Below are 17,926 nucleotides of genomic sequence, written 5' to 3' on the forward strand. Positions count from 1 at the left end.
CTGGAGTTGAACCATCACATATGGGATGCTGCTATTCCACAGGATAAAGGCATCATGCACAGACCCAGGATACTTTGCATTGACATGGGAGATGTACTGGTCCGCCAGGCACACTATCTGCACATTCATTGAGTGAAGGCTCTTTCGATTTCTGAACACCTGTTCATTTCTCAGGGGGGAGGGCAAATGCAATATGTTTCCCATCAATAGCCCCAATAATGTTGGGGATATGTCCCATTGCATAGAAATCAGCTTTCACTGTGGCCAAATCATCCACCAGGGGGGAAACGATGTAGCTGCACATGTGTTTAATCAGGGCAGACAACACTCTGGTCAGCACTATTGAGAACATTGGCTGTGACATTCCTGCTGCCAAGCCCACTGTCACTTGGAAGGAGCCAGTTGCCAGGAAATGAAGCACAGATAGGACTTGCACAAGAGGGGGGATCCCGGTGGGCTGACGGATAGCAGATATCAGGTCAGGCTCCAATTGAGCACACAGCTCTGTGATTGTGGCCCTGTCAAGCCTATAGGTGAGGATAATGTGCCTGTCCTCCATTGTTGTCAAGTCCACAAGGGGCCTGTACATGGGGGGATGTCTCCATCTCATATTCATTCACAGCGGTTGCAATCTAGGGGGCAAAACGGTGAGCAGCTGGTCAGTATCCCATATTTCCAAACACTACACTTCATTGCATGTTGTGACTGTAACAGTGTATTGTTGGATAGGCCCAAATGGTGCGTATGTGTACTGTGACGCAGTTAGGTGCCATGGCCTGCACACCCCCCCCCCGAAATGGCGTCCGCCTGTCCTGTTAGGAGGGACATGTGGAAATGAAGTAATTCTGCTGATGTTGTGCACCGTTGCGGGAGGCGGTCGAGAACCGCCGTGCAACTCCTCATTGGTTACCATTGGGCCCTATGGGTTGCAGTGGCCAATAGTGATGTACGCCGGCGGTGACGGTATGCACCGCCGCGGACGTGACCGCCATTTTCTATGTGTTCACTCACTTGCTACCTGACCTTCAACAGGTGATGACCTACACTGCAAGTGCTGCTGTGACCTGTGTCTGGAACCAACCATGGCTCTTATCACTGAGGAAAGGGCCCTTGCCTTCACCGTGGCGTAGTTGGAGAGACAGGTGGATGGGGTCCTACCCCAGTACCGAATGCTGTATGGGCCTCCAGACCAACAGGTGAGTACACTGTGAGCAGGATGCATGGGGCATGAATGCATGGAGTGGTGTGTGTGAGGGCATCGTGTGGGGGGTTGGTGGAAGGACCCTGGGCAGCGTGCTGCATGTATGGTGGGCCATGTCTGTGTGTAAGGGGATGTGAGGGCTATGGTGGGCCATGGGTGTAACAGGCAGGACGGTCTGACTGATACCTTTTCTTATGTGCATTTCTCTGCAGGTCAGCGCCCATCAGAAAAAGGGTATATATTGTGCCATTGCCAAGGACGTTCGGACCCTGGGGGTCTGCGGCAGGCGGAGCACCCACTGTCGCAAACGGTGGGAGGACCTGAGATGCTGGGCCTGGAAGACCGTGGAGGCCGAGCTGGGGATGGCCTCCAACGAGGAAGGGGTGCCCGTCAAACCCTGACCCCCTGATGGCCTGCATACTGGCTGTGGCCCATCCAGAGCTGGATGGGCGCTTGTGGGCATCACAGCAGCCACAAGGGGGTGAGTACAGTGCCCCAATATACTACTTGCGCATGGTGGGGTGGCATCCGGGTGGGGAATGTGGGCCTGTGGGTGCCCCTAGGCCCTACGGACATTGCAGGGTCCCATGTTGGGTAGGGTCTGATGTAAACTTCCTCCAACCAAGGTAGTAGGCATCCACTACTGGGCAGGAGTCTGTGGGTCTCAGGTATACTGCAATTGGCGTTAAGTATCCCTGTCCATGCATTGTGACTGTTAGTGCATTGCCTAGTGCGTAGGTCTGTTCCCTGTGTGTGTGTGTGTGTGTGTGTGTGATATACGCCAACGGTGGTGTTGTTGCCGCCGTTGACCAAGTGTATCCTTTGTCTCTCCCCCCCTTTTTGCTTTGTCACCCTGTCATTAGGTGCATTAGCATCATCTGGCGGAGGAGCAGAGGCACCGGCAAAGGGGAGAGCTGCATCCCACAGGGCCCAGGAGGCTGAATCCACTGACGGTGAGGGCACCAGTGGGACGGAGGGCGAAGGGAGCACCACAGCGGAGACTGGAGGGGACAGTTCTGACAGTGATACCTCCTCTGATGGAAGCTCCCTGTTGGTGGCGGACACCTCTGTGCCCACCCCAACTACAGGTACAGCCGCCACCCCCATACCAGCACCGCCCTCCCAGCAGCACCTCAGCGTGTTTCCCATGCCTGCTCACCAAGGAGGGTGGGCATCTCCTTCGCCCTAGGCACTTAAGGCCCTTCCCCAGTTAGCCCTGCTGCCCTGAGTGAGGAGGCTATTGACCTCCTGCGATCCATCTCTGTTGGGCAGTCAACCATTGTCAATGCCATCCAGGGGCTGGCAGCCCATTTGCAACAGACAAATGCATTCTTGGATGGCATTAACTCTGGCATGACGGCCCAACAGAGATCACTCCAGGCTCTGGCCTCCTCCCTGATGGCAGCCATTGTCCCTGTTTCTAGCCTCCACCCTCCAACTTCCTCTACCCAATCCCATTCCCCTCAATCCCATCCTATCCCAAGCACACAGGCAGACCAGCATGCACACAGGACAACACACAGGAGTGGTTCATGCAAACACAAACACCATCATCCCACAGGTACTCACACAAACACCATCCAGATGCAGACATACCAACATCCACTGCCTCAATTGTGTCCCCCTCCTCCTCCTCGTCCACCTCCCTCCCAGTAGTGTCTACACTCACACCTGCATGCATTACATCCTCACCCACTACCACCATCATGCCTATCACTACACGCCCCTCACTGGCAGTCACCACCCCCACATCCATGCACACACCCCTGTGTCCTCTCCCACTGTCTCTGTGCCCCTCCTCCCAAAGTACACAAATGCAAGCACTCAGACACCCAACAGCCATCCACCTCACAACAGCATCCAGCTCATGCACCTGCACCCAAAATCAGCAGACACCTCCTACAACTACTTCCTCTTCCTCCACTCCCAAACCTTCACCCTATTCCCACCTCAATGTCCCTACGAAGCTTTCCTCTCCACTGTTGACCTCTTCCCTACCACTCCCCCCGTCCTTCACATCTGGCCAGGGTGGTCAGAACCCAGGCGAGCACTTCAGCCACCCAGTCCATGGCCACAGTAGTGTCAACAGCTACTGCAGGTGGGAGAGGATCCCGGGCACCAGGCAGCCACACTGAAAGGGGGCCTGCAGTAGGTGCTTCAAGGAAGGGCAAGGAGGCACCTCTAGCTGCGTCTAGGAAGGGCAAGGAGGCACCACCAGCTGCTACAGAAAAGGGCAAATAGGCACCACCAGCTGCATCTAGGAAGGGCAAGGAGGCCCCCAGCTGCTACAGGGAAGGGCAAAGGGCAATCCCCAGCTGCTGACACAAAGGGCAAAGGGCCTGCACCAGCAGGCAGGAAGGACAAGAGGCATGGTGCTGGGATTCATTTGGACCCCCCACCACCAACCATGGTGGTTTAGCCGTCCAAGGCTGCAAGGGAAGGGCTGGAGCCTCCCCCCACCACTGGCAGCACCGCCACAGCACCACTGCCAGAAGCTGCAGCCCCAGTGGGCAACCGTCTGAGGCTGCAGGGGAAGGGCAGGAGCCTCCCCCCACCACTGCCAGCACTGCCACCAGCACCGCCACTGCCACCACTGAGCAGCCGTCACCGCTGGCGGGCAGTGTGTAGTCCTGCATCCATGGGCTGTTGTGCAGCCTGGGCCCTGCAAATCCTGTGGGTCTGGCACCCAGGTGAGAGACTGTGACCTTGCACTCCCCAAGATCTGCATCACAGGGCACAATGCCTCCTCCAGAACCAATGGAAGAAGCAATCCACTCACCCCATCCTTTCCGGGATGAAGCACACTGGGCACAATGCCCCCTCCAGAACCAGTGGAAGAAGCCATCCACTCACCCCATCCTTCCCAGGATGAAGCACACTGGGCACAATGCCCCCTCCAGAACCAGTGGAATAAGACATCCAGTCACCCTATCCTTCACAGGATGAAGCACACTGGGCACAATGCCCCCTCCAGAACCAGTGGAGAAGCCATCCACTCACCCCATCCTTCCCAAGATGAAGCACACTGGGCACAATGCCATCTCCAGAACCAGTGGAAGTGGCCACCCACTTGAAAGACTGTGGTCTTGCACTCCCCAGGACCAAGCAGTGGGCAAACCACCCACTTGAGAGACTGTGGCCGTGCACTCACCAGGACCAAGCAGTGGGCAAACCACCCACTTGAGAGACTGTGGCATTGCACTCCCCAGGACATCGCACAGGGCATGTTTCCCCCTCCAGGACCAGTGGTGTTGTACCATCTTCTGGCTGAGGTGCCCCCCATTCCCCATCCCCCTGAGGTGCCTATCTATTTTCGACCTGATGCCCCTGCAGTGTTCTCTCTGTGTTGTTGCAGGAGTGAGGTGGGGACTTGGCCTATGTGTTGTGGCCCTGTGGCCCACAGACTTTGAGGACTGGGCAGTGTCCCTACATTTGTAAATATGTATATACATTTGTATTTTGATGCACTTATTCATAGTATTTTATCATATTACACTCACTTTCTTCAAATCATTTTGTCCTTGCATTATTCCTGAGGGGTACGGGCTGCATGTGTAATGTTACTGCATCTGGTTATGTGTATGGTGTTGGGAGTGGGGGTGTTGCGTGTTGTGTGTGTGTGTGTGTGTGACTCTCTTTTTCCTCCCCCCTCCCTTGAGTGCTAGGCAGCAGTACTCACTGTGGTCGTCTTTGCCGGCTTTGATATTCAAAATGCAGCAGAAGGTAGACGAGCATGGGGAATATGTGCAGCTCGGGCTCCATGGCGTTGTGGTTGTTCCCTGAGTCTCCACAGGTGAGACCTTTGATTTCTGAGATCTGTTTCAGCCAGGCATTTGATGTTGTTGGTACGGCCCCGGAAAAGGTGGCAGATAGGCCGGTGATAACAGAGTGGGCGGTATATTGTCTTCTGCCTGGCTGTTGGCGGTTACAGCTGTAGTGCTTGCTGATTCCGCCTTGGCGGTCAGTGTGTTAAAGTGGCTGTCTGAGCGGTTCCCGCTGTGGTCATAATTCCATTTTTGTTACCAACCGGCAGGGTTGTAATGAGGGCCTCAATCTCTTAAGTACTGTGTAATTTGAGTTTACAGGCCTCTTTTGATACAATAGGCAAGTCACTGGATGGCTGCTTTTCATGCTTGCACCATCTCAAGGACTTCACACCTGTCCCAGGCATTTTAAGTAGCCCACTGCATTGGTATTTTTCGGGAAGTTTACCAGTTATTATCAGAAAGCGAGGTTAAAAGCCCATGTGAAGCATTAAGAAAAAAAAGAAAATTTATTTTTCTATTATCTTGGTAGAGCCTGGCTCACCTGCCCCTGCGCTAAAGCCCTGGTTTTAGCAATGTTGCGTAGCAAGTTGGATCAGTAACTAAAAAAAAAAGAAAATGCACAAAATTATGTTTATTAAGTGGGCGGATGAGCGGAAACACCACAGGGGAGGGCATATATGGCAACTGACCTGAAACTTCTGATTCTTTAAACCAAAAATAGCTTAATTTTAGATCTCTTATGCCTAAAATTGTATTTGCCTTATTTTATTTGAATGGGGAAAATAAAGTACCCTGATTGTTTTTCAAAATCGCTCTCTTTTTGGTTTCAAAATATGGCCTGTGTGTGGAGGGTCGTGGGAAAGAAATACTGAGATTTTCTTCCAAGTTCCACTAACAGATGGAGAACATAACAGGTTCCAGGGCACAAGTTCTAAAAAACAAAAGTGGGGGACTAACTAAGTTAGGCAGTATGCAGCTGACATAATGGCATGTGACACCACAGGGCAACATCGGGGAGAAGCATCATAGGAAGCAACATCTAAGGAAGTGGCATCACAATCCATAACCTCACAGGAAGTGACATCACAGGAAGTGATACTAGATCTTTACACCTCATCCATTTTGCAGGACTATCATGAGTACATTTGAGAGCATTATGAGATTTAACAAAGGCGATTTTGCATCAAGGTTGTGCCAAAAATGTTACACAACCCCAACTCAAAATCTGGGCCTTAATTTATAGATTTGTTTTAAAACTTTGCTACAAAAGACATTGACAGCAAGGAGAAATGTGGCAGAAAATCTGTTCTGCTTAATTGGTTGTAAAGTCTGCATTTTAAAATATCTTGTGGATTTAAGGCACCTGTTGCAGAGATCTTTGTGTGCCATGTAAATGCCAGGGAACAATAATAATGGCAAGATAACCTTGGAGGTTAACACATTTGCTGGAGAGATCTGTGTTTTCTCTAGCCTCTGTTTTGAATCAAAGTAGAATAGAGGGTTAATGTGTCTCCTGCAAAGCACATCATCTAACATGCAGATGACAGATTTTTATTTTATATAGCTAGGTATGTGGGTAACTTCTGGGAGGTATTTTTGTTACTTGTAGTTCATAAATTGAAATCCTTTGTTTTGTTGTTTTTTTATTGAGGAGCTAAAATTCAGTAAAGAAAGAGCATAATTCCTTATACAAAAGCAGCATGATTTAAAAAAGAAGAGTACAGAATTTATAAATAGAAAGTTTTTAAGAACCATCAAGCATACATAGGAACAATAACAAGAAACACGGACAATGATCATTAGGAGGAAACAATTCCCACGTCCAGAAAAAAAACAGTCTCTTATGACTGCAGCATTGTTTCATACCTTCAGATCGCAACCAGGTTGTCTGGGTCCCACATTTTCTTTAGCTTACTGAGACATAGATGACAGCCAATAATTGCAAATTCCAGGCCACAAAGAACTATGAACTTCTGCCACTAATGTAGAGAACCTGGAGCTTCTGAAGTAAGTACACGGGCTCTTCTTGTTCTTTCCGTTAAAAGTTTATTTTCAGTTATAATGTACAGACAGAGATACATGCGCTCGCCAAACCGGCACAACTCCGACCTTTTCCTATCAAAACATTCCAATCCCCCGTCACAGCCTGCCCCGATATTCCACTGCCCCTGATGTCATAGCATTCTCCTTTTACATTCTAACTAATACATCACTACACATCCCCTTCCCTTTAAAAAAATCACACACAAAAAAACCAACTATTAAAAATATATATATATATATATATATAACCTAAAACACTCCTTCCAATATCAGGAGAACCAGGACACCTCCAATATGAAAATTCAGTTTATTTCAGCACAAAATCCAACGCGTTTCGGCAACAGCCTTACTCATGGACATCACATAAATGAAGTGCTTCACATATATACAGCCCAAGTTGGTCATAGAAATAAAGATAAGAGTGAAAATAAAAATAAAAATAAAAATAAACAACAGACAAATCCTAATACACCCACAGAAGAACACGTATTTGTGGTGGCCATCTTTAAAGTGCACATTCAATCTTAATACCATGTAATAAATGTTAAATAATTTTTAAATAGTTTTTAAATCACACTGATATCCCTCATAAGATTTACATTATCAAAAGACTTATTAAAAGTTACTTCTCATGATGTTACTCTTCAAACAATTGGTAGAAAATATAATAAATAAATAAATATTTGATACACCATTGCAAATTTATAAAATAATTCAATTTTTAAATATCTCAATTAAATATTACAATTAGATGCCAAATACTAAATATTAAATATTAAATATTTCATTTCCATGACGTTTGAGTAGAAATATCCATATATATTTTATCAAGTTAAAATCCAATATATTTTATAAAATATTTCATATAAATATTTAATACTCAAACCTATGTCTCAATTACTACCATTGTATCATGTACTGCCCAAGTGGGCATATACATTCACAAGTAACTATCCTGGAGGATAACATATCATTTCTGATGTTATACATAAACGACCTCGTTCTACTAGTGCATCATGACTTCTTAACCCAAGTGGGTGGACATACAAATTTCATTCATAATAAAAAACTAACACCTCTCCATATCTTAATATACATTGAAATAACACCAACACTACAAAATACTATTGTAATAAAAAATGCTCATTGTACTACAAATCTACCACATATCTTCAAAATATATTAATTACTCTAGATGGATACTCAGTTCCTCACTCGAATTCAGCCCTACAGGTTCCAATGTCTCAAACTCAATTATGTATTTAGACTCCAAAGTGCGTAACGTCCTTACTCTATTACCGCCCCTTTTGTTGATCTTGACTTGATCAATGACCACAAATTTCAACAAATTCTCATTACCAGAGTGTTGCTTGAAGAAGTGCCTCGCTACCGGATAGTTTTTATCATAATTCTTAATAGCTCGTCTATGTTCCAGAACTCTTTTCTTTGCGCTATGTATCGTGCTCCCCACGTACAATTTGTCACATGGACATATCAGACAATAAACACAATAAGTTGTGTTACAATTAAAGTTCCCCCTAATTGTAAAACTGTCTGACATCCCTGGAACATTTAATGTTCTGCAGTTGTTACTAGTTCTGCAAGCTTTGCATTTCATACAACAAGCAAAACCTGCCAATTTAGTATTCTCCATATGTCCCTTCAGTGTTACATCATTACGACATAAATTGTCTTTCAAAGATCTATTTCTCCTAAAGGTTATTTGAGGATTGTCACCAATCCAATTGTTTATGGTGGAGTCAGTCTGTAGAATGTGCCAGCTTTTGCTAAGAATAGACCGTATTTTATAAGACTGATTGTTGTATGTCGTAATGAATCTGATTGGGTCATTGTCCTTCACCTGACTCTCATTCGTCCTATACAAAACATTCGTCCTATACAAAACATCATCTCTCTTCAAAGACTCTACTTTCCGTCTAGCTTGATTAATAACTTTAACCCCATAGCCTCTACTTCTAAATCTTTCACACATTACCTCACATTCCTTTTGGAAATCTGCTGTCTCACTACAGTTCCTCCGGGCTCTCAGCAATTCCCCATATGGGATGCTGCGTATCAAGGTCCCTGGGTGTGCACTAAGGGCACAGAGCAAGCTGTTACCAGCTGTCGCTTTCCTAAACAATTTGGTCACTAATCTGTTATCTCTTACATAGACTTCCACATCAAGGAACTCAATACAATTTGGATTCACATGTTCAGTAAATCTCAAATTGTAATCATTATTGTTCAAGTCTTGTACAAATTGTCTAGCTCCTTTCTCATCACCCTTCCAGATTACAAAAATGTCGTCAATAAAACGGCACCATAGGACCACATTGACATCAAATTGAGTGATCACTTCAGACACCTGTTCCTCCCACCAGCCCATGAATAGATTGGCATAGCTGGGGGCGAAGCAGGTGCCCATAGCTGTCCCTTGCAACTGTTTGTACAGATGATCATCAAAAATAAATAAATTGTTCTTGAGACAGAACTCAATCATAGTACATAACATTTCTGAGTGAAAAAGGAAAGACAGAGATCTCGCTCTAAGAAAATGTCTAATAGCTTTTACCCCTAAGTCATGATCTATACTTGTATACAAGCTGGTCACATCTAGGGTCAATAATAAAAAGTCATCATCCCATTGAATGTCCTCGATGATTTTTAAAAAGTGTGTAGTATCTCTCACATAGGAGGGTATTGACTCAACAAAGGGGCGTAGAAAATAATCGATATATTTCGAAGTATTTTCCAAAAGAGAATCCATAGCCGAAACTATAGGTCTTCCCGGTGGACTAACCATATCTTTGTGAATCTTCGGAAGGAGATATAGCACTGGGATCTTTGGATGATCACACTTAAGAAATAGGAACTCGTCCCATTCTATCATACCCTGATCTTTCCAATCTATAAGCATGGCATGATATTTCTCATTCATTAATCTCACATCACCCCAGCTCACTTCCTCATAACATTGGACATTACTGAGCTGTCTCACTCCCTCTGCCACATATTTGCTGGTATCCTGAATAACCACATTGCCCCCCTTGTCAGACTGTCTAATGACAATAGTGAGATCTTTTTTCAATTCTTGGAGAGCTTGCCACTGCTCACCCGATAGATTACTATTTTTCACATTCAATACACCATATTTCAACTTTTTCAGTTGTTTGGTCATTTCTCTTTCAAAAACATCAAGAGCATCACACTGGATGGCAGGAAGAAAGGTCGATTTCGGTTTAAACTTGCTGGGACATGTACTGTCTAAGGCGATATCTAATCCCATCAAATTTAGAATAGGATCCTCATGAGCATCCACCCCCTCACACAAATCCATTGCTGTGTGAAGTACATCAATATCCGAAATGCATAGTTTACTCTCATTATCTCTTACCACCACTTTCTCATCACTTTTAACTTTAGTATGGTACCACTTTTTTAATTTCAATTTTCTGATGAATTTGAAGGTGTCAATCCTAGTTTGAGTATAGTTAAAACCACCAGTTGGGCAAAAGGATAAGCCAAGAGAAAGGAGATCCTCTTCAACAGCAGACAATACTCTGCTGGAGAGGTTAACAACATTCATAGTTTTTACTTGCGTGCACGAGTTACCACTCCCAAGGGCTTTGCGTCTTCTCCTGCGCCCCCTCTCCTTGGCTTGTCTGTTCCTCTTCCTCTTCCTCTGACTCCTCGTCCTCTGCCCCTCTGGGGATGAATTCCTTTGTGTTGTTCCAACCTTCCCTGATTCAACAGTCTGAATTGTTTTAAAAAATTCGATCTATCCTTTTCTTTGTCTGATGTCAAAGCCCCAGACACAACCGTATCAGACACATCCGAGAGGTTCCCATCCGAAATGTCACTTTCTTCTTGTTCCTCAACTAGCTGACTTGCTTGTTCAGTATTCCTTACATCAACATCAGTACTACCCTCATACATATGGTCGTATTTTCGTTGAAAGGTTAAGATTCGACCAGCCTGATAATCTTTAAAGTCTCGTATATATTTTCTTTGCTTCTTGCCAGTGATCTCTTCCTCTAGTTTGCACAATTTCTTCTCCAAACCCTTCATATACTCATCAAACATTTCTTGCGTAACCAATGACAGTAGCTCTAGTCTCACTTTCTCCATCTCCTCCAGAAGTTTACTTCTATCCTTTATTGCATACTTAATCAATAAACACATCATGTTAAGTGAGCTCAGTTTCGAATTTTCAGCCCACTCCTCCAGCATTTCTGGGTCAGGATCCTCATACGTTGGTATTGTATAAATTCTCAAACCTCTGGGGACACGCCCTACATCAATATATCTTTGTAGTGATTCCACCTCCCACCATTTAGATAGTTCCTTTTTGTGCAATTTTTCCATTTTGTCATATAGGGTTTGCAATTTCACTTCTACCTTCATATTACAACCACCCAGCTGAGCATTGGATCCATCCTCCATCTGAGCAAAAAATAATTTATCCGATTTCTCCTTTCGTCGTGCTTCCAGTCCGGAAGCCATACTTGCTGAGACAAATTGAATAATTTCCTCCAAACAAATAAACACTTATATCTCTGTTGTTATTCTGGATGTGGACAATACAACTTCAAATCTGATGCATTGGCCACTCTGTTCCTGTAATCTGCTACAATTAGGGACTGATTCACATCAGGGATGTTCAAAAACACCTCCAAACATTTATAATACGGCCGAGAGTAAGCCAATTATGACTAATGATTTAATGGCAATCTTTTTCTGATCATCCAATTTTCCACTGGTATGTCAATAAATATTATTGTACATTCACAGTCGCGAAACCACCTTCGTTCACTTCCCACAGCAAATGAACATCTCACTGTGATTACGTCCTTCAATCGCTCTTCAAACAGCGAACGCCTTCACTCTTGACGTTTCTCTCGTACCGACGCTCATCTACAGCATTGGTACAGGTCTACGCGACTATTTCCAGAATCCCAAATCAATAGTATACTGCTCCAAAGTGCCGTTTTTGTTTCCTCCTTCCGCAAATGGTGAGTTTTAATTCCAGATGCACAGGAGAGAAAACAAACGCTTGTCCATTGACAGCCCGCGATATACACTAAAAGCGTAGCGCACGCCCCTCCGATGCTAGTAAACGGTTAATGCCGTCGCCCATGGGTTTCCGCTCCTTAATCTGTTTGCTTGGAAAATACTTCGGGGTGTAGACGAGCTACGTTTATATATTTTTATTTAATCAAACACATTTTTTTCTAACACCTTAGGTTTTCTCAGAACCCTGCCAAAACAACTTTTCTTCACTTCACCACAAGCTACAATTTTATTCTGTTCACGCTCATTCACATTACATTCAAATTCTCCCATATTAATACGAGTCTGAGCACCTTCCTGACAGCCCCTAGCTTCCAATTCCCCAAAAACTCTAGAATCTTTGTTACCATCAATATCACACTCCAACCACCAATATTTGTTATTATTACCTTCCAGCAAATCATACTGCACAAATTGTTGTTTGCAAGGCTTAGCAATAGCAACGTGACTTATGTGACATACACTGCCATCATCCAAAATAACAGTATTTCTCATCACTTTCGGAATTCTTATAGGCTCGCCAAACTTGCTCTCACCTTTAGCCACTTTCCTCACGGATTTCACTCTCACCCAATCTCCCACATTCAAATGTACTTCCTTAGTGCCATATTTATTATTAAAATACTTGTTATTCTTTTCTTGTGAACCCTTTATGCACTTTCTTACATGTTCCTTGCTCCAAAGTACTTGTCTGCTTCTTGGCATCCAACCAGAGTTAATCTTCGAAAATTGAATTCTACCTCGCATTATATCAAACGGACTTTGACCTATTGTCTCATGAGGTGTCACTCTATAAGCCCATAACATTTTCCTTAACTCAGAATCTATATTACTTTTGTTTCCATGCTTTGCAATTTGAATGATGCCCTTGAAAATCCTATGTATACGTTCCACTACAGCATTCCCCCTGGGATGATACAAAGCTGTAAACCTTTGTTCAATACCAGTCATTTTAGCAAAAGTTTTAATTTCCTCAGATTTAAATTGAACACCATTGTCCGTCAACAAAATTCTGGGAAATCCTTCCCTCAAAAATATTTCCTCCAAAAAATTAATCACTGCTTTAGTATCAATTTTTTGTAACACAGAAAATTCAATCCACCTTAAAAACAAATCAACTAAAACCACAATAAACGTTGAAGTCCCATCATGCCATGTAATAGGACCCATAATGTCTAAAGCAACTTCTTCCCACAGTATATTAGGAAAACTTGAAGAAGAAATCGGCGGGTTAAGTGTCTTTTGTGCTCTGTCACTATTCTCACACTCCACGCAGTCACGTACAAATCTCTCAATTTCTACATCAATTTTTGGCCACCAATAAAGTACTTTAATTCCTCTTTTGGTGCAAGATATTCCTGAATGACCTTCATGTCCAATAGCGATAAGTTTATTTCTAATACCACAGGGAGGAATAATCTTCCCACTTCTACACACAAAATCACCTTCAATACTCAATTCATCTCTCACTTCCCAAAATGCTCTTAACATATCACTGCTTTTGACTTTCTTGTCATTATACCAGCCAAACATCACTTTGTTTTTAACTTCTTTCAACACTTCATCTTTCTCATACTCCATGATCCATTCTTCTTTTTGCAATGAGCTTAAAGTATTCTCATCAAACACACCAGCTACGCACCAATCATTCCATGGATGTTGATCCAGCTCTCTTAAAGGTACGGACATTCTACTTAAAAAATCTGCAGTAAAATTTTTTACCCCAGGAACACACTGCTCTTCATATAAGAAATCTTGTAGTCTCATGGATAGTCTAGCTATTCTCGCAGATGCTCTACATAAACCTTCCGTAGTTAACAATTTAGTAAGAGACTTATGGTCAGTCCGTATGATGCATTTTTGCCCCCAAACAAATTTCAGAAAGTGTTCTAATGCCCATACACATGCCAAAGTGTCTCTCTCTATCACAGAGTATTTTTCCTCTGTGGGAGATAAAGAACGGGATGCAAATGCAACCATATATTCTTTACCCACATTGTCAATCTGTCTTAATACACTACCAAGGCCCTTACCACTCACATCCGTAGTGATAATAGAACAAGCTTTTGGATCGTACCCATGCAACATTGGAGCACTCACAATTGCATTCTTAATTTCCTGAAAAGCCTTCTGACAACTTACATTCCATTCAAATTTCACTTTGTTTTTTCAGTAACATTCTCATTTGGTAGGTTTTATATGAAACATTTTCTACAAATTTCGAATAAAACTCGGCTAGGCCTAAAAAAGATCTCAAATCATCTTTAGATGTGAGGCATGGGGCATTCTTAATAGCATCCACCAACTTTTTTTTAGGTCTTATGCCTTCATGATCAATCTCATGTCCTAGATACGTCACTTTTTTTTGTGCAAATCTACATTTACTGCTCTCTGCGGTCAAATCTTTTTCTTGTAAGATGTTCAAAACATTCCTCAATTCCTTTACATGATGTTTCTTGCTACTTCCCATAACTAAAATATCATCCTGAAAGAATGTAACGTTAGGCAAATGTCCAAATAACTGCGCCATCAACCTTTGAAAGACGGCAGCCGCCGACGCCAAACCAAATGGCATACGTTTGAAACAAAAACAACCCCATGGTGTACAAAACGTTGTAAGATGTCTGCTATGATAATCCATTTTAACCTGGTGGTAAGCAGACGACAAGTCCAAAGTGGAAAACCATTTAGCATCTCTCGTGGCAGACAACATCTCATCAATACGAGGCGAAGGAAACTGATCTACAATTATATTATTTTTCAAACCTCTCAAATCCACACACAAACACACTTTGCCATTAGCTTTACGTGCAACAACCAAAGGTGAAACCCACTCAGAAGCTTCAACTGGTTCTATAATCTGTGAATTTTGTAACCTATCCAACTCTTTTTTTTTACCTCATCCCTGACAATAAATGGAATATTCCGTACCTTATAAATTTTTGGTTTGGCATCCTTTTTGAGTCTAATCTGATGTGTGAAGCCCTTCAGTTGACCTACTTGCCCATGGAACACTCCTGGAAACTCTTGTGTGACCCATTTTTTTGTGTCTTCTTCATCACACATTACTAAGACTTGCTCTACACTGTTAGGATCTAGCACAATATGTCGTTTCTTTTGGTCTTTCCAGCCTAATACCTACGGACCATCTTTAGCCACATATAACATACATACTGCTTGTCTTTGCTTAAATTTGAATACCAGCAATCTAAAACCAATAATATCTATACTATCGCCAGTGTAACTTTCAGGAGAAATGTCAGAGGTTTCTAAATGTTCCCCTAAACTATGTACAAAATGCTTTTGCCATGTGCTTTCTGAAACAATAGTGTATGGGGAACCAGAGTCTGCTGCCACTTGCAACATAACTCCCCCAAATGATACCCAACACAAGGGTTTGTTTGACGTTTGTCCTGAAATGTTCAAAACCACAGTTTTGTGACCCCTCAGTTAATAATTCACGTCTTCATCACTGTCATCAGAACAGTCTTCCTCCACTTCCTTAATGCAGGCCACTTTACTGTTCACCTTTTTCATTTGTTTCTTCCTGCACACCCTAGCAAAATGGCCTACAATTCCACATTCCAAACATTCAGCATTTTTAGCTGGACACCCATCAAATTTTGCAGAATGATAGGAACTCCCGCAACGGAAACACTCATTTCTGGATCGATCAGGCATGTTAGATTTTTGATTCTTTGCAAAAGTGTGATCTTTCTCTTTTTTAAAGTCATTATCCCGCATTTCCATGGACCATTTGTTGTGCTTCCGATCATTAACTTTGGCAACGACTTCTTCAGACTTCTTATCCTGTGCCAAAGTAATTTTCGCACACCTTTCAGATAACTCTGCTTTCTTCACTAAAGCAATGATATCCTTTAGACTGGATTCGCCTTCAATCCACAACCTCTCTTGAATAGATTTGTTTTTAGTATACATTACAATCTGGTCCCGTACCAGTTCATCATGTAGACCAGCAAATCTACATGAGCTAGCTAAATGTTTTAAAGCAGAAACGTAGCTCTCTATGTCCTCTTGTTTCTCTTGTTTCCTCTGGAAAAATGCGTGACAAGATCCTTTTTTTTTTTCAGCAGAGAAGAAATCGTTGCAATCTTCTAAATTTGCGATGTAATTCAAAAAATATTCCTTCCACTCCTTCCATTGTACAGCTGGCTCTCCAGAAGACGCTAAAAATTCCTTGGGTGTGCTCAACTGCAACGAAAGCGACGTCCCTGTGCCAGAAGAATCTCTACTCGAAGACATAGTATACTAGAAATTACAGCTGTAAAATATAACTCTTTAGCTTACTTCTTCAGCAAGAGATGTATCTCTGTTAAGAATAATTTCTGTTAATTTTCCTTTGTGCCGGATAAACTTCAGCAATAATGTTGCTAAAAAGTTAAGAATAGTAAAAATAATACCATGTACTTGGTACTACTGAACATTAAAAGGGCGCTGTTCCAATGTAACTTCCAGTGCAAGAACCTGCACGTTCACAAGACATTGTTATTAAGCATTATGTTGTCCAGGCAACCAGTAACCACACGGGGGTGCACGCGAGGGCTGACGCAATTACAAATCTAACGTTTGAGCAGCACAGACACACCTCAAGCAAAGTAAACAAACTGCAACTGTATTAGAGAAAGAGAAAAAAATGTTTTAAAAAAAATTCCCTCACTTGCTTACAATAAGTTGCCTTTAACAAAGCAGATCCGAAAATAGCTGCCCTCCAATCCTCAGTCTGATGCCTGTTGCCTTCCAATAACTGCAGTTTCCTCAGTCCAATGCTTGCTGCTTTACGATCCTGCTCGTCGCCATGTGAAGTAAGTACACAGGCTCTTCTTGTTCTTTCCGTTCAAAGTTTATTTCCAGTTATAATGTACAGACAGAGATACATGCGCTCGCCAAACCGGCACAACTCCGACCTTTTCCTATCAAAACATTCCAATCCCCCGTCACAGCCTGCCCGACATTCCACTGCCCCTGATGTCACAGCATTCTCCTTTTACATTCTAACTAATACATCACTACAGCTTCCTTTTGTAGCCAAGAACGATCAATCATGACCCTTGAAGAAGTTACAGTAATGAAGAAAACACCAGCAACCTCCATCGGGACATCAGGAGAGTGTCACAACAACACATTCTTTCCATTAGGAGTGACATTGGTCTTACAGAGCTGATTAATCATTATGAACACCTGGTTACAAAACTGTAAAATAGGGTCACAGGTTTAAAAAATGTGCACAGTGTTCCCGTCATGTACATCTCACCTGAAACCAATGTTTCCCTCAACCCCCTCTTATACATTTTAAATGGGTGTAATATGTATCATTTGAAATTTGAGCCTCAAGACACTGAGAGAACTCTGAGTCAATGTATTGATGTATCGTGACACAGAAACATTGCACAATAGTCGTCTAGACCACTTAACTGCGAGAACCTCATATCTATCGCCTACACTCCCCAGATGCCCCAAAACTGAACAGATGCATGTATCTGGCCAAGCTTCCTCATATTTAAAATCTCTCAAGAAATTCATTGTGATTATTATTAATGTCCCTGTCCGATAACCACAGCACACGTTATCACAGTTGTAGAGAACAAAATGCCCCAATTTGGGAAGCCGATAGTCCCTACACATATCTTGAAAATTAAAAAAAAATGGCCCAAATACTGAATTTTGCCTATACCCCAACAGCTGAAAACACTATCTTGGAAGGAGGGTGGAAGATGAAAGTTGTATCCCAATGAGGTATATTGATTCAATCGGGACAGGTAGAACTGATGGCCTGCCAGACCCAATGATAAACCAATAGTGTCTTGAACCACGTGTTCAAAGT

General features: G+C 43.2%; 1 protein-coding gene across 1 annotated transcript in view; it reads right to left on the reverse strand.

Annotated features, from left to right (window-relative positions):
- Positions 1-16,875, reverse strand: part of LOC138259907 (cofilin-1-like) — an 87,945-nt gene extending 71,070 nt beyond the window's left edge. Inside the window, exon 1 of the mRNA XM_069207876.1 lies at positions 16,771-16,875. The gene's annotated coding sequence lies outside the window, so the exon portion shown is untranslated. The remainder of the gene's footprint in view (positions 1-16,770) is intronic.
- Positions 16,876-17,926: the final 1,051 nt, after the last annotated feature.

Source organism: Pleurodeles waltl, chromosome 9 (genome assembly GCF_031143425.1).
Source record: "Pleurodeles waltl isolate 20211129_DDA chromosome 9, aPleWal1.hap1.20221129, whole genome shotgun sequence".
NCBI lineage: Eukaryota > Metazoa > Chordata > Amphibia > Caudata > Salamandridae > Pleurodeles > Pleurodeles waltl.